The sequence below is a fragment of the Hyposmocoma kahamanoa genome, unplaced genomic scaffold (assembly GCF_003589595.1).
Source record: "Hyposmocoma kahamanoa isolate Upper Pololo Valley unplaced genomic scaffold, ASM358959v1 210, whole genome shotgun sequence".
NCBI classification, from domain to species: domain Eukaryota; kingdom Metazoa; phylum Arthropoda; class Insecta; order Lepidoptera; family Cosmopterigidae; genus Hyposmocoma; species Hyposmocoma kahamanoa.
In genome coordinates, this window is record NW_020653731.1 from 11,083,338 (window position 1) to 11,102,389 (window position 19,052).

General features: G+C 36.5%; 1 long non-coding RNA gene across 1 annotated transcript; it reads left to right on the top strand.

The window, feature by feature from the left end:
* The first annotated feature begins 4,810 nt into the window (after positions 1 to 4,810).
* Positions 4,811 to 10,203, top strand: LOC113227462. Its single transcript, XR_003310199.1, has 3 exons — positions 4,811 to 4,929; positions 5,066 to 5,196; positions 10,153 to 10,203. It is a non-coding gene; the product is annotated as an uncharacterized LOC113227462 (long non-coding RNA).
* The last annotated feature ends 8,849 nt before the right edge of the window (positions 10,204 to 19,052 follow it).

The following is a 19,052-nucleotide window of genomic DNA, read 5'->3' on the forward strand; positions in this document are numbered from 1 at the left end:
TCCGTGACCATGGGACCTGTAAAGGGCCCAAAACATTGCTTTATTTCAAAAACAAATATGCGCGATTTAGATACGAAAGAAATAGTTTCATGTCCAGACATCTTAATATCTTCATTAAGGATATTCAGATTACCATAAAGCTTTTTTCTGACCAGCTTAATTTTGATTCCGTGTCCTTATATGGTTACTGCCTAAGAGTGTACGTAATATTGTTGTATTTGATATTATTATTCATACATAAGTATTCCAATAAACGAGTGAGACATGAGGTATAACGTAACACGTCTATTCGAAGTATATCGTCTTTTACGCACGTTTCCAAGTTGAATTCCCACGTTTGTTGGGTTACAGCTTACAGTTATCGCTCCACAAATCGCTATGGGAACATTGCGTGTTCATCGTATTTTTAAGGCTGTGTTTCCAAATACAAACAGAGCGAGCACAAAGACAGACAGTGCTTATAACATTTTATAGATTATATTATTGTATAACAGTTTTTTTATGATACCATGTTTTTTTTAATTAAATTGACTTGCTCTTGACCACTACAATACGATGGAATCGCCTAGTAGATGCCTATTCAGTCGCACCTCAAATATACTCGGGTTGTATGTGCTTGGAAACCCACTCGCAGGCAGGGAATTCCATTCCTGGCCTGTGCGCGTAATAAAAGGTGACGAAAAGGGCGTAATAAAAGATGACGAAAAGTACGCCTGAAGGGAGTATCGATCAAATAAGATAAAAAATGGTGCAGGCGGGGTGAGTTGATGGAGCTCTTGGGCACACTCACCGAATAAATAATTTATTTAAAAAATTAAATTAAATTTAAATATAAGTAGAAGAAGAAATAACGATACGATACGAATGGAGAGAGGCGATACAAAAAGGTGGGATGTCGGTGTAAGGAGGTCACACCGTCACAACGTACGTACAATAATAACAGTCATTTTCTTATTATTATTATTGTTGTTACTATTATTATTATTAAGCAATATGTAGATAGTAAACAAGCATACGGCCGTCTGATGCTAAGCGGTCACCGTCGCCTATGGACGCCTGCAACACCAGTGGTGTCACCAGCGCGTTGCCGACCCTTTGGGATTCTTGTTGAAGGACTCCATACTATATTCCTACGGGAAAGCTCCGATAGGGAGTTCATTCTATAACTTGATTGTACGTGGGAGAAAGTTCCTCTGAAACCGTACTAGACTGTAAGGATGGACTTCCTGCCGATGGCGAGTGGTGCTATGATAAAATGTTGATGTTGACATCACGTCAAACAGTTCTTCGGAACATTGACCATTGTACAAGCGATAGAACAGGCAAAGTCTCTCTTCCAAGATGGTGGTGCAATATCGTCTTTATATGCAATTTTCATGGAAAATATCTATTTAAATTAGAAAATGATAATTATTTCCTGAAATACAAATTCGAAGTAGCATTAGTTAATGGGTGAAGGACCATAAAATGTAATTTTCCATTTCTTGAGATTATTTATTTGTAATTTCGTTAGTGTATTTAAAAATAATAAATGTAAAAGCGGCATTAGTAATGTTTTAGTCACCACTTTTATTGATCGACTTAAGCCAATGAAAAAAACGCTTTAAGTTAAGAGTCTATACAACCTCAAATGGCTTTGGTTGACTTCGCATAGCAGTGAAATTGTTTACTCAATCACTGGAAAAAATGTATAGTAAAATTGCAGATACACACGGATTACTATAAGGTAAAAACACGATTCCTAGAAATTTTCACTATAGAAAAAAAACACAAACTTACCTCGGCAAAAATTTGAATTCCAGCTAAGGTAGTAACGACGCTTAATATAATAACAGTAATGACAATGTTTAAGTGTAAAATTATTTTATTTTATTTTTTAATTACTTTTTAACAAAAACAATGAGAAACAAAGAGATTGTTGTTGTCATTGTAATCAATTTGAGGATTTCAAGTGTAATTTCTTTACTTATGAAATAAAATTATTTTTAATTCGAGTTTGAAAAAATGATATTTTTCTTACCGCCTTAATGCGTATCCGTAATGTATATAGGTAATGTGTGGTGTCCCTTAAGTATTTTTTTTTGCAAAACGCTCTCGCTTCTTTCATAACCCAAACCATACCACAAAGACTAAAGCATAGCATAACCATGGATGAAGACTGGAGCAGGTATCAGCCATAAATAAAACAGCTTCTGTATTTATACTGCGTATTCTTGCTAGGTTTTATGATTTCCGCTTTTATAAAAATGGTGAATTTACTGGGCCATATTTTTCAAGTTAAAGGACTTATAAATGCTATATTGGTCGCAAAAAATGTAAAAACAAAATTCCTGATACTTTGTTCGTATTTATCCGTAAGACTTGATATTCATTGCGTTCCGGTTTTGAAGAGTGAGAACACTAACGTCTTTCGAGTGTCAGCATCTTGCCAACGACACACGCACAGCGTCGACACGACGACGTCCGCGCGGCGGTGACACTACGTAGTATTATTAACAAATTTGTGGACGCAACGCCAGCAAATCGGACATGTCCCTGTTAACAAAAGAATCAGAGAAAACTTTTCATTCCGAATGTACGAGTAAAACTCCCATCAGTCTCACCACAATAGTTTTGGAGAAAACTTCGACCAAAGTTTATGTCTCGTAAGTATTTGATATTTATTGAAAATAAAATTCTAGTGACCAAATCGTTAAGCTAAGTAATACATAAGATTGTTTTTTGAAAGGCCTTACGTGTAGGCATATTATAAACGTTTTTTGGCCGCGCTGGCTCATATAAGCTGCGAATAAATCGCCATTTACTCATTTTTTACTTTATTTTTTTCTGGCTTTATTATATGCTAGTTTTCAACATGCTTTAAAACCTAGCTGCACGTAAAGACTAATTCCACAAAAAAAAATCAAGTACCGAATACTTTCCGAAATAATAATTTTTCAAGTTTTCGGGACATCACCTGGATTTTGAAGCTATGATTTTTGTTGAATGATAGGTAAGCTTACCTAACTATGGAGACATGTCCCATTTTAGGAGTAAAAAAAATCACTGAGCTACTAAGGGTGAAGCTACATGGGATTTGTCAATTTTATGTATCAGGTTAACGGGTGCAGTGGTTACACTGCAACTGTTTGGTCACGGCTGACTTGAAACATGACCTGTAAAGAACTCGAAAGATTGGTTTGTTTCGGAAAAATCAAATGTAAGCGATTTTAGATTAACTAATACCTACCTAATTTAATTTCCAATTTCTTCCTTCCAATTAATTTCCAATGTAAAGTAATCGCGTAAATATAAGAACTTGAATTATGCATTTTTCTAGTTTTAAACTTAACGCAACCTTCCACCGTATAAAACTACATTACTACGTTTAAATTTCTCTATATTCTGTCTTTTTCGAATGTGGAGTAAAAAGACAGTTCATAGCGCAAAACTGTTGCCCGGTTGTGAGCAGCTAGTGATTGTAGTCGATAAATATTCTATCGACTACCGACTGAATATTGGTCACGCTTATGGAATAAATAGCCGAACTTGTTTCATTTAAATCATCATCGACCAATTACTGAACATAAATTCATTTGAATTTTCAATTTTTGTCAGTTTACCTAGTTTAGTAGTAGTTTGTACCTAGGGCGCACCATAAGTTTCCGGAACTGGCCACATACATAAACAATATTTAAAAAGTACTCATACTTGATATTTGGTGCAACGGGCTGGTATCCGCAACTCGACGACAAAGCGCCTATTTAAAAAGTAATTAAAACATTTGAAAATGGAACTCTTTGGCTGTAGAATACAGTTTGTTTCATCTGGCTATCACTTGTTTTCACTTTGTGGCGTCATTTTAGAAATTGATTGTCTACATCACAAACAAACATGGATTTATAAGTTGCGATCCTAAAACACAGCAGCAATCAAGCGTATGGGTCTTTCGAGATGAGCCGAAACCAACCATAGTGGCGCGCGTGCAAAGTGCCTCTAAACGGATGATTGCATCTTTTTTAATAAAACTGGACACGTGGCTACTATTGCTTTGAAGAATCGTTGAACCGTGAATAGTGATTGGTATATGACCATTTTTTGCCGGAAGTTATTAAGCAACCGTAGACGCCGTATCATCTTGCATCACGATAATGCCAGTTCTCACACGGCCAAACAGACAAATGAAGTTTTGAAGGTGAACAACGTTGACCTTATGAGACCTGGCACTTTGTGACTTTTATTTATTTCCAAAAATTAAGAACCAGTTACGCGGTCAACCATTTTCATTACCTGAAGAATCTGTCGAAGAGTACGAAAAATATGTTTCAGAGATTGTCACGGAGGAGAGGCATAACTGTTTTTGAAAATTGGTTCATTCGTATGAAAAAGTACATTAACGCTAACGGAGAATATTTTGAGAAACTATAAATTCATTTCTGACCATTTATAGTATTTTTTCTTTTTCATTCCGGAAACTTATAGTGCGCCCCACGTTCATACACTATATTTAGAACTATGTTTATGACAAATACAGAGATTTAATTCAACACGGACATTAAGTTCGGCTATCCTTGTTAAAATGCATAAGAATAAAAATTGATATCGGTACTAGGAGGCCATCAGTCAGAATAAGAATAAAGAAGGCAACGCAATTAGTAATAGTTGGAACGTAGTAACATTGACAATTCAGTCATTTTGGCAAATTTTTTACCTTATTTCGAGATCTATTTATAAAACTATCGACAACAACCTACATAACTATTTAAAATTTTATGAAAACTGGCAACCCTACAAATGTCATTTTACTCAGTCTTCAAGAAAGATAGACTACAAAGGTCGAGTGTCTGGCTCCTGTCAGTATACACGTGTCGAAATTTAAATTGTTACTTTCCGAGTGAAATTGGTTGCCTTTTTTGTATACTTTGTGGTGCTGTTGTTGTGTTTGTGAAGGTAAATTTAGATACTAACTGGTGATGGACGACGATAACCCCCCTGATGGGGGAGGCGGCTTCTCTACTGGCGGTTTCTTGAGCCCGGATTCTCAAATGGATTTCGACCATTATCCCACCCAAAATGTTAATTCCAGGCCTAAAAAACGTGCCAGTGATGAAGCATCTTCCTCCCAAACTACATCGGAGCAACCTCCGAAACGTTCTTCAAACGCTCCTCCAAATGCATCTACCCAACAAACCTACAGCTTACCCGAATTTGCTGACGGTATGAAATTAAAATATAGTGAATCTGATAAGGGTCCATTTATAGTTCACGTATCGAGAGAAGAGTCCAACCCCTCATCTGGTCTTACAATCAAATTATTGACGTTTGCCCAGTTTCTAAGTAAGAATGGTATACATGGGATTGCAAAAGACGGTATCAAAGCTACAGGGCGCAATCGGGTTGTAGTTACTTTTGTTAGTGCAATATCCGCAAACAAATTTATTGAAAATTCTCTCCTCACCACGAATTCTTACAAAGCAATTATCCCCACATTTCACTTGATAAGAAATGGTATTGTTAGAAACATTCCGATAGAGTGGACTATGGAAGAACTGGTCAAGTCAATTGATTGCACTAATGGCTCCCAAGCCATTAAGGCCAGACGTCTAAACAGGAAAGAATATATTGATAACAAACCACATTGGATCCCCTCCCAAACAGTAATGGTCTCTTTCCTTGGCAAAGAGCTACCTGAAAGAGTCCTGTGTTATCATACATCCCTTCCAGTAGAGATCTATACCCTACCAACCATACAGTGCAACAATTGCTGCCGCTTTGGTCATGTGAAAGCCCAATGCCGTTCAAAGCCCAGGTGTTTCAGATGTAGCCAACCACATGCTGGAGATTCTTGTGGTACCTCCCAACCAACATGCTTATATTGTTGTGGCCCCCATATGGCCACGGATCCCTCTTGCCCTGAACAAGCCAGACAGAAATCTATTAAGGTTGTTATGTCAACAGAAAACATCCCATACTCGGAGGCTTCCCTTAGATTCCGGACTGTACGTAAATCTTTTGCTGACAGCACTCGCTCCATGACAGCTCAACCTCCTGCAGCAACCCAATGTTCTCCTACAACCTCTCAACCTCATAATTTCCCCCCTCTTTCCCCAAGCTCCTCCCAAAGAAAAACTGTTTATTTTGAACGCCGACCCTGGGTTTCCCCAAAACCTGGTTTCGATAAAGCAAGCCACAATGACCTTATTATGACTCCGCAGTCCACACAACCTAATGGCTGTGCTATTAATTCAGACTTATCAAACAGTACCTCCAGAAACGAAAATCTTATTGAATTACTTATCAACACACTTATCAATATTCTTTCTAAATTTGATGATTCCCTACCGAACAATGTCATTCAATCACTGAATAAATTAAACTCTTTAATCCATATTAATAATGACCCCAATCCTACAATGGAACTGTAAGTCAATTCGTCATAAAAAACATGAAATAATTGATTTAATAAATAACTATAAGCCCACCATCCTGGCTATCTCGGAAACATGGCTAAAGCCATCTTCGCGTTTTAGGATTCCTGGTTTCTCATGTCTCAGGGATGATAACAACAATGGATATGATGGCTGTGCTCTAATTATTAAAAGACCCACTGTTTATTCTTTATTACACCTTCCTTCTCACTCCCCGAATTTTAATGTCGTAGCAGCTAGAGCTTTAAACATAACATTTGTTTCAGTATACATCCCCCATCCTGATCAATCTATCTTCACTGAACTAGACTCCATCCTTGCTTCTCTCCCATCCCCTCTTGTTGTGCTTGGTGATTTTAATTGTCATCACACAATGTGGGGCTCTAGCCATTGTTCATCTCCTGCCACCTTTCTTATTGGCATGCTTGATAATAACAATCTCTGTGTTATAAACGATTGTTCCCCTACGAGAAGAACTTCTCCCGCCCAAAATCCCAGTTGTGTTGATCTTTCCCTAATTTCTTCTGAATTAATTTCCAAATTCTCTTGGAGAGTACTTTTCAATTCTTATGGCAGTGACCATCTTCCTATAATAATAACTTTCGCTCAGTCTGTCCAGTTGGCACCGCCTGCACCCCCCCTCCTTAAATTTAAACTGAATAAGGCTAAATGGGATGAATTCTCTTCATTAGTGGAAGTTAAAACTAGGTTACTCCCACTAATTACAAATGAGAATTTCCTTGTAATCTATGAGGATTTCATTAACATTCTGCTTTCTGCTGCTGATCTCTCTATCCCTCTTAAAAAATCTAAGAAAGACACCATCTCCTCCCCCCCATGGTGGGACTCCGACTGTACAGAAACTATTCTAGAACGCAATGGAGCTGAAGAACTTTTTTTGGATAATCCTACTATTGAAAACTTTTTGTCCTTCCAGAAGCTCAATGCTAAATCCAAAAAGCTGTTCTCAAAAAAAAAGCGCCTTGGATGGTCTCAGTTTTGCGAGAATCTCTCTCCTCGTGTAAAATCTTCTCTAGTTTGGAAAAATTTTAAAAAGTTTTCAGGCTCTCGTGTATCCAATACTTTCTCCTGTAATGAGCCCTCAACTTGGATCGATGACTTTATTAATAGATTGGCACCTCCTTCTGTCCCATCTATGGACTGTTTCCCTCCCTCCTTTTCCCCCAACTCTAATGATAGAATGGATCAACCATTTTCCTCCGTAGAACTGTCTTCAGTTTTGAACCACCTAAGAGACTCTACACCTGGAATCGATGGTATCCCATACTCTTTTATTAAGAACATCTCAAATTCTTCGAAAACTGTCCTACTTAATATTATCAATAAAGTCTTTGAAAATGGTGATATTCCACACTCCTGGAAACTTCAAGTTGTTATCCCTATTCTTAAACCAGGTAAGGATCCAAGGGATCCTGGCTCATATAGACCCATTGCGCTGTCATCAGTATTATGCAAAATATTGGAACACCTCATCAAAAATAGATTAGAGTGGATATTGGAGAGCAAAGGACTTCTATCCAGGTCGCAGTTCGGATTCCGTAAGGGTATGGGCACTCTTGACAGCCTCAGTACCTTTTCTACTGAGATCAGACTCGCACTCACCAGAGGATTGTACTTTGTTGGAGTCTTCCTGGACGTGACAGCCGCTTATGACAATGTTCATCTCCCGCTACTCAGGCAAAAAATGCATCAGCTGAGTCTACCAGTGAGGATGATTAACATCATTTATAACATGCTAATGTCTCGCTCCATCTCAGTACGTATCAATGGTTCTCTTCTCCCCCCCAGAATGATATGGAAGGGACTCCCACAAGGTTCTGTCTTGAGCCCCATCCTTTATAGTCTATACACTGCTGACCTTGATAAATCTGTTGACTGCTTCTGTGATGTTCTACAGTATGCAGACGATTTAGCACTCTATTATTCCTCAGAGTCTCTTGATGAATGCACTATCCAACTAAATACTGCCATTAGATACTTGCAAGATTGGCTCACTAATCACTGCCTTCTCCTATCACCCAGTAAAAGCTCAATAGTAGTGTTCACAAGAAAAAGACGTGTCCCACATATACAAATTTTCCTAAATGATGAACTGATCCCTGTACACGACAAGGTTAAGTTTCTAGGCTTCTTTTTTGATTCCCACATGACTGGAATCCCTCACCTAAATTATATTAAAAATAAATGTGAAAAGGGTATAAATATTATTAGAGCTCTGTGTGGAGTATGGTGGGGTGCCCACCCTTATACCCAAAAATTGATCTACAATGCTGTAATAAGGAGTCATTTTGATTACGCTTCATTTTTATTAGAACCCTGTAACAAATCCGCTGTTAACTATTGGGATAATATACAGGCTAGATGTCTTCGTGTTATATTAGGAGCTATGAAATCATCTCCAATCAATGCCATGCAGGTTGAGAGCTTAGATCCCCCGTTATGTTTCCGTCGTCAGTACTTATGCGACCGTTTCTTTTTCAAAATCTTACAAAATTCTGCCCACCCCTTACTTGCCCCCTTGACTCAACTAGCGAACCTTGTTACAACTTCTAAATACTGGGAACATAAGAGCCCTCCATGCCTTTTAAAAAGCTTTAACAAATCTCTCATTGGCCCCCCTATCAATCAATACTCTGGTAATCCATTGTTTTTAATTGATTTTGATGCACTAATTTTTAAACCCAACATTGTTACCAACCTAGGAATTGTCAAAGATGACCCTAATGCTGGAATACTTTTTAATAAAATTGTTAATGAGAAATGGAACGGTTGGCTCAATATCTTTACAGATGCTTCCAAATCCACCACAGATGATTTTGTTGGCTCTGCCGTCTGGATCCCTACATTTAATATCTCCTTAACTTTTAAATCTCCCTCTAAAGCGTCCGTATATTCGGGTGAGGTGATCGCTGTTTTTGAGGCAGTTTCATATGTTGAATCCCACAAAATAGACAAATCTGTAATTTTTACAGACTCTCGTAGCTGCCTGGACGATCTGTTAAAATTCCCCTTTCGTAGCAAAGATGTTCACCCAATCAATCTTAAAACAAAAGAGCTCCTTTACAATTGCTCAAACCTTGGCATACAAATTGTTCTGGTTTGGATTCCTGGACACTCTGGCATTCCTGGGAACGAACAAGCGGATAGATGGGCTAAATGGGCGATTCATTCTGGTACCATTATATATGACAAATGTTTTTCTCAAGACTTACGCTCCCAGGCTAAGATTGATTTACACAATAACTGGAAGACTTACTGGTCGTCTTCTAGCAGACAAAAAGGCAAATATTATGCTGGTCTTCAACCAGTAATACCCAAGAAACCTTGGTTTTTCGAGTTCCGTGAGGCCAGTAAAAGAACAACTTCAACTATCATCCGATTGCGCCTAGGACATAACTGCAGACCCACTTTTCTTGCTAAGCTCAGGATAAGGGATCACTCCCTTTGTGAGTGCGGTCTTGAAGAAGGAACTCTTGACCATATATTTTTTAACTGTGCATTATATCCCGTCTCTTTATACGATCTTCTTCCAGATTGTATCCCTCGTCCCACAAATTTTTATAGTATCCTTTCTCCCTTAAAACCTCCTCTACTATTTACTCTATTTAAATATATTGAACAAAATAACATACGTTTATAACTTTTACTATGTGCACAGCATGTGTTTACGCTTTTCATCCAAAGTAGCTAGTCAAATAACCCCGTGTTTTGTCTTTGTCCATAGGATGGTGCAACCGATCATCGTCGTTTGAGTGAATCTTGATAAATATACCGTGTATCTTTCAACCCGGACACTGGCAAAATTGTCCTCAGTAGGACAGAAGCCAAATACCCCAAAAAAAAAAAAAAAAAAAAAATAGACTACAAAATGAAATCGGAATTATAAGTTTTAGGGTCATCGCAGTACAAGTCGATGTACAAGAATTATCAGTTGAAATAAAATAATAATTGTCACCTATTGCCGTAAAATAAAGAGTAAGATAATGAAGACGGTTCTAAAATCTCTCACTAGATGTCACCAATGGTTAAGAATGCCTTAAAATCCATTAGGAGAATTTAGACAACTCGATAACTTGACCGTAGCTCAGTTGGTGAGAGCTATTCTACGGTGCAGTATGGTCGTAGGTTCAAGTCCCATCGGGTCGGAAAAGTTTTTCTATGTGTTCGGTCTTTGTATTAATAACTATAATCAAAATAAGGTAGATAAATTAATAGTTTTTGTAACCATAGTTCAAAATTAAACTGTAACAGATTGATGACTAATACTACCTGTCAGCCGTGATCCTGGAACCTGTAAAGAAACCAAAACATTGGTTTGTTAGAGAAAATAAAATATGCAATTCAGCACATCATCCCATTGCTGGACACGGGTTTCCTGAGAGAAGACCGCGAGGGTTCAGGCCGTAGCCGCCACGTCCCTCGGCCCAATGCGTGTTGGGGACTTAACACGTTTTCCGAGGGCTATGGATCTTTTTCGAAAAGCTTATGGTAAAAATTAAATTTTGCACAGCAATTCCGGGAAACTCAGAAGTCAGGATTGGAACCCACGGCGTCAGTTTGAAAGGTAGGTCAAACGTTAAGCTACCACGGCTGCAATCAAACGGAAACAAATTATTTTTAATTTCCCAAAGAGCATATTCCATTCAATGCTCTTTATTCTGAAGCAAAGCAAATTTTATTACACGTATTTGGAAGGCGGCTGTCCCTGCAGAAACTGAATATTGAAAATACGATTTTCGTACCGTATAACATTAATAACAAAAGTCATAATCATACACGATTAGCATTTCTAAATCACTTTTCCACTACACATCCACCCTTGACCTCGACACCGAAATGAGGCGGACTCTCATGCGAGAATGTGACTAGCCATAATGATGCCTGGTCACGTACTCCGTAATACTGTACTTACGTTACTTAACAGTAAAGAAATAAATCCCCAATTCGTTATAAAAAACAATAATAATAAATTTATTTATTTCGCACGTATCCAAAAACAGATTATATTAAACCGTGAAACATACTGGGCGTGGTGTGTTGTCGCCCATATAAATACACAGAATTAGACCCGCCATGCTCCCGACCCGCACTCGCTCTCTGTGTGTTTGACTAAACAAGTTAACCCATTCATAGACAGTACTTAATAAAAATGTTTCTTTATTTAGGTATATACGCATTAATAACAATTTAACATCACATTACATATCATATAACTTATTTTGAATTTTATTAACTCACGTTATTATTAATGAAGTAAATCATTAATATTCAAATTAAATTATACGTCAAGTACAACTAATCGTTATAATAAATTATATTTTAAATATTGTGTTTTCGTTTAGAAAGTAGCACATGCTATCCTTACAATAATATTGGCCGAATCGCTGACTCTCGTAAGAAATCTCTCGCAGTCAAATGGTACTGACATAACTTTTAAATATCAACTCTCGTTTGCGCTGAAATCACAAATAAGAAAGCTGAAATAGTACAGCGCCAACAACTGACCTGTGTGTACGTCTCTGTGTATTCAAAAACATATTCTGTATTTATTGTAATAAAGATTATATCTCTAACAATGGGGGCTGTTCCATTCGGTGGTGTAAGAAAAACAGCAAAACATCTAATCACCACATTTCATCGGTAATTAAATATTAAATTATGATTTTTTTTTAATTTTCGTCCGTTATAGCAAAGCTCAAGTTAAACTGGTCGTATTGAAATGAAACAACTGACAACACTCGTCAATTGTTTCGAATTCACGCAGGCCAAATGGAGCGCAGTTGTCACCGCAATGATTTAACAGAATAGTTTTCAAACAAACTAAATGACATTTCGTTTCTATTTCTGGTTATAAACTCGATGGAAAAGACCAATCGGTGTTGTTCGCGTATCATTGCAAAAATGATCTACTCTATTCATGGCGAACATACCAGACGCACTGCACCTCCAGGAATTAAATAACACCGCACTCAAAAATTGCTTTTCTTTGGGTTGTAGTGCTTTTATTGATTCGATATGAAAAAAGAAAATTATTATTATTACATATAACGTACAACGTAAATCATACAATTTTGTTGATACTCCTCTATAAAGACGCAGTGAACGGCAATGTGTTTTGTGTTCACATGCTTCTTGAGACCCAAATAGCGAAACGGGCTACCCCGTACTAACCATATTCTGACATTAAATTTTACGACAAACGCCGTTACTGAGCATGAAAGGGTTAAACACCGGTGACGTACATACATTTCTTTTTTTTAATATTATCAAATGACAGTTCTTAGTAACAGTTGTAGTGCCACTTTAAATCACAAAGACCTGACCTTCAAGTCTTTGTGATTTACTTCCACTGCAATTCGTCACCCCGAAATATAAAATTGATAAGTCCGGAACGCTGTAATGCCATATCACCGCTTTGCGGCAGATTTCTATTTTGTAATATCAAGTGACAGGGCGGACAACTCATGCGCCTTAGGGTGAGGCCAGACGAGCGCAATTTTGTGAATTGTGAGTGGCGTTTTTTGAGGTGCGCAGTTTGCGCTCGACCGAAACTCGGTTGGAGCACCAGACGAACGTATTTTATTCAGTTACTTTTAAGCGTTTTTACCAAAGTGACCCCCTTCCCTCACCCCTACCTCCACCCGCGCCAGTCCGTCACACGCTGCGACCGAAAGTCAGTCGTCATTACGCCCGTGTATCGGCAGATAACTCATTTTGCGTCGTCGTGTGAAACAAACTGTACTTTTATATGAAACCGAATGCTGCGCAAACTCCCAACGCACAAAATTACGCTCGTCTGGCCTCACATTTATAGTAAGCTACACGTCTGTCCATAATAGTTGTATTGCCACTCAGAACATTAAATCGCAAAAATTTGAGGGGCACTGCCACTGCGCCCGTCCTTTTGAAGGACAAGTTGACAAATCTCATATGCCTGTGATTTCAGCAACACTCTTACTTATTCTTACTCACTCTTACTGCTTGGCGGCAGAAATAGGTAAGGTGGCAATTATTCCCTGGACGAAATCTTTCAAAAGGATCTCTACTGTTACTCTATTATATAGGATTAGATATTTGACAATTTTACAAGAAACTAACTACTACTAAACATAAATATTCTTGTACTTTATTAAACATGCATATATTTCACACCCTCCACTTGCTTCCACACGATCTTGACACACATCATTCGCCTCATCAACACGCATCAATGCTTTCAAGCTCGTCGATTAAGGGTACTCTTGGACGTCCTCAATTTAGTCATGGTAAATTCACCTAGGTCGGTCCCTACCTGACACTAACCACCTGTCACTTACGAGTTGAATTTAAAGTAAAGATTAAATAATTATACGTTGTACATGCTATAATGTGGTCCTATTTACAAACGCTCAAAGCAATTACCTACTTTTAAAGCAAACATTTGTATTCTGAACAAAAATAAATTGGTAACTCAAACATCGTTTTTACTCTCTTATAACAAAACTAATTTAAGAATACTCATCAAGGATAATCTCTTCCGATACGGTTTAATTGGGTATAACGCGACAAATGTTGATTAAAGTGTTAAATCGAATACTTTAATAAACAAACTTTCTAGGTTAACAAAGAACAATATAAAATTATCCTGCATTATGTTAAGAGTTTCACTTTAAAAGATAAATGTTTATAATATTTATTTTCTATTGGTCGCGTGTAAGGTTTCTTTGAAGCCGTTGCCGTTAATACTGAAGTCCCACGTTGGGCGTCACTTTTAAAAATCTATAACAATGGCGCCCTTCGTGGGGCTCTAGTACATATCCCAGAGTTTGGAATTAAAATATCACACCATTTTTTTGGCACTCCATACACAAGTCTTTAACTAAATAGATATAAAGAACGGTAGTTTTGGTAGTGGAGAACGGCTGCTTCTCAAATAAAGAGGTCGTCGATTCATTACCCTGTGGTGAGACGTACCTATGACTAAAGTTTAAGTTATATACATTTCTGAAAGTTTAGTAAGCATTACCTTTCGATAACGGTGAAGAAAGACTTCGTGATGAAACCTGTGGCCGTAGCAAGGCAGCATAATAAACCTCCAAGTGATAATTTTTAATTCAGTTGATAAATCTAAGTTTGCTTATTTGGTAATGAACTACTGTTATACATTTTGAAGAACGAGAACAACTATATGAAATTGCGTATATAGCTATCTTTGTTGTTAAATCATCGCATTTCATCTCGTTAGTCGCGCTCAGTTTTTAAGTTGATAAAATTACTGTGCAAATATTTAAAAATCAGCTACCTTGCAGCCATGTTTGGCACTGTGTTTATGTTTTGTAGTCATTGGTCGCCGGCGCTCGCGATGACATAAAAATGGGAGGTCACGGTGCTCGCCATATTCGCTATTGTTATAAAATTTTAAAATGCCGGTTTATCACTCGAATTTAACAGCTAAGTGTGGATAGAATAGCTTTATTGTATAGCGGCATATAGAGAGTCCACAATCCTTGAAAACTGACTTGGACCACGAAAGGGACATATAATGATGATGATAGCGGTAACAGTAATAAGAAAAAAGGTGCATAAAGCACAAAAGCCAATTAAAACGTTGAGAACCTCGGTCATAATAAAGTTTTATGAATACATGCCATGAAACTTTGTTAATTATAAAAGAACATATAACTAATTAAAGGTACGTTGTATTGTTCTTTCACTTATATTTCTTTGACCTTATAACCTAGTTCCGGAACGATTATTTTAAAAGTTTGTTGGAAAAAGAACCCTGTATTTTTAGTAAAATCAGGATTATAACACGGAGGAAATTTTATCATATCTCGTCGATTGTGTGACTGACTTTATATCACCTTAATATACAATAAGGCTGACTGTTGTACCTATATCGACACTCTTAAATTCAATTGGTGTAAGGGACATCCGACCATTCTTCTTATTGCACCGTTATTTTTCTTTTTTTCTCCTCTATCTTTCTGTATATTTAGAATTTAGATAGCTCTTCAAGTAAATCCCTTACACCCGTGAAATATTTGAAATACGCAAAATGCAACATTTTGCGTTAAGGGACGCTATATAAAAATTGCTGCAAAGTTTTGCCTTAAATGCCAATCTAAACAAGAAATTTTGGAATAACTTCTTCGATGCTACCTTCCTGTCCCTTACACTATTTAAAAAAGAAATTTTGACTTTACTTCTCACCAAATTTACTATTTGTCCATTACGCCACATAAAATCGTTTATTTTGTTCTTTACATCTCACGTGTAAATCCTGTCATTTAAATGCCAAGTGCATCATATATGAAAAAAAAAGAAGTGAATACTTCGTCAAATTAAAATTGAAAATAAAATTTGAATTTTTAAATTAAGCACATGGATTTACAGCAATAAGTACAAAAATTGTATTAATATCATTTTACTTACCTACATTGTTGGCCAACACCAACCTTTTTATTTGAGTTCATTGATTTTTTACATCGATGTGTTCATTAATAAATGTAAGTAAATATTAAAAAATATCTGTGAAAACATCACATAACAGCCCTGTTTTGTAAATTATCCACTCTTTTCTTACTAACGATATACGTAATAATCGCTTAACATGAGAAAAGATATTAAAAAAACGAGTCAATTCATATAACGGACGAGAAAGACAAGTATTACAATTATTCTACAATTAGAGGGTAGTTGCATAGTTAAAGGTGAGTAGAGTAATAATATTGATATTATGGTAATTAAACGATTATGACGTAAATAATAAAATAGATTCAATTCATATTATTAGAAATCGTAGTTGTGGTTACATCCCCAATAAGCCGTCATTGGTTACCAGGTTACCAGTTTCGACTTTCTTTCGACCCTGTTCATTCTTGTCCATGAAATTGTCATGCACGCATTAAATGAAAAATAAAGTTTGTATAATGTATACATGTTATACAGGTGAGCAAAATAGATTCTTATTCCTAGTTATCAACCATTTAAATAGTCTGCAATTTTAAAAACAACAACGTTTTGCGGTCGAGTTTCAAATTTCGTCTACTTTTATTTGTAATGATTTAGTTATAACACACGAGGTCTGATGTACTTACAGAAACTGTGACCAATCATTAGGCGAATTGAAATCAGTGGTCCCTTTAGTAGTAGGTGCGTTTAAACCTTCTTAACTTGACGTTACGTCTACAGACGATGTTGCAGCTCTACTACCCTGCAGTGTGATACCATTTCCTGAAAATAATGTCTAAGAGATAACCAGCGACTTTATTTCTCCGACACTTGATGTATCTGCAACTTCTGTGGCAACTCCTTGTATATTGCGATGCCCTGAGTCCTTTGTTACTTAATATTACGCCTGCAAACGATATTGCAGATCCACAACTTTGTAGCGTGATGTTGACAAATTCTAATTCGATAATGAAGACGCTCATTATGCAATTGCTCATTTCTGATTCTGCATTAAGACAGGTCTATTTTGCACATTTCCACTCGCTGATGTCGTACGGTTCACTCATAAGGGGTAACTCCACGAATGCAAATAGATGCTAATGCAAAAACATGCCGTACGCGTATTGGTTGGGGTAAAACACAGACATTCCTGCAGAAATCTCTTTGTAGCGCAACGCATAGTGACGCACTACTCACTCTACTTATACGAAATTATAATGTACGTTAGAAATAATCTGTCTTCATTTGGTACTGTAGATGTTTCTGGCATCATACTTCGCCGTACCGGTCATTTGAGAACAGTCTCCCGACGCATGGCACTTGCAGAGAAAAACCCGCGTGTCATCGGACCTACTTACTATGAGCGTTAACCCGCTACTCTCAGACTTGAACCGTATGACGAAACATTTAGGCGCCGGCTGAAAGACCTTGTCTTGAAAAATCCTATATACTCTGTAAAAGAATTTATGGACTTTAAATTGTAACGAATTCAGTATTTTCTATTTTTATTCTAATTTTTACCGCATTAACATACTCTTGTATAATTGTTATCAACTTATGACGATCCTTGATGGAGAATGATATTTGATATGTAATTTAATAACAACAATAGTACATAATGAATTGTTAATTTTCTAATTATTGTGTGCTTTTCTTATAATTTTCCTTTTTGTCTGACGATCTCAATATAATTTCTTATACTTTGACATGTAATGCAATTTATACTGTAATGTTATATTTGAGAAATAAATGAATCTGAATCAGAATCTGTACGTTGAGTGTGTGCGTTATTATTATTATTATTATTATTTTAGAACTATTTATAGCAAAAGTATCTTGTATATTAAGTATCATTTCGTTGGTGTTTTGTGGAAAGGGCGAAAGCGCCATTTCGAAATTTTTTTAGGTGAGTTTTAAAACCAAAATTGGATTTTAAAACAGGACGCATATATTTTAAAACAGTCGTCATAATCTATAGCATGCTCATAGGTGCAAGAAACTTTGGCTATAAATAATTTCTAAATGACATTACTTTTGTTGATAATAGGACATTAGCGGAGAATTTGATAAAAGATTATTTATGAAGTGGTTGTTTTTTTTTAAATCCCAGTCTTAATCTACTTTAAAATACGTAATGTGGAAATAACGATGTAAATGAGCTATGATCTGATACATTTACATCTTTATTGTCAAAGCTGATGTTACTTACACCCTTAGAATAATAACGCATAGAATGATAGTTTCATATGAAACGAACTGTCACAAGTGAGGCAAAAATCAAATTCATGTAGGTGTAAGTAACTTGTATCTACACTCGTCGGCACGCACACAAATATACAAATAATGATGCCATGTCCGCCATCTTGGATTTAGAAATAAGTGCTATATTCGTAATGAGCACCCCCAAATACCTCGTAAACGATACCCAGAATCAAAATCAAAATCAAAATAATCTTTATTTCAGGTAAGCATTATTACACAAAAATTACATAATATAATTATTTTGAAACAGAATAGCAAAATTGGCAGAAAGAAATCCGTTACTTTGCAACATTTTCGTGTCTTGTTGCAACAAAATTAATTTTCGGTTTTAGTGAATATTTATATGAAAATACAAGTTGAAACGCGTTACTTCCTTGTGGAATGTGATGTTAGTATCTATTTTATGTTTGTCTGACGTATTTTTACACTCATCTACCATTTCGTCATTTTTAGCTAAAATTCTTGAGCTGTTCGCGGTGCAAGTTGACCTTGAGCACTGACGGCCCGCCCGCTTGTGTAGGCCCATTGGGAGCGCTTCAATTTGCCTCACTTAGCGTTTGCGGACTAGGTTTCTATGCGTTATTATTCTAAGCTTACACCATTTTTTTTTAATTAGTAAGATTTGACTACGCCTACAACCAAACTGTCACTAATCACCTTTGGTAATGAGGGTTAATTTTTCAAATTGGCGCAAGAGTAAGGGAAGTGTCCCTTCTCATCTCCATAATTATTAAATTTTGATAGTTTCAAGCATTATTTCATAAAAGCGGACTTTATTTCAAACATTTTAGCGTAAAACGTAGATGTTTATGCTCATAGCCTTAAAAATAAAAAGTTACAGCATTTTTTAATATTTTTTTTTAATTTTGTTGCTCATTTTTTGAATTTAAGAGTGTCGAATATTAGCTTATTCTATTATACTTAAATACT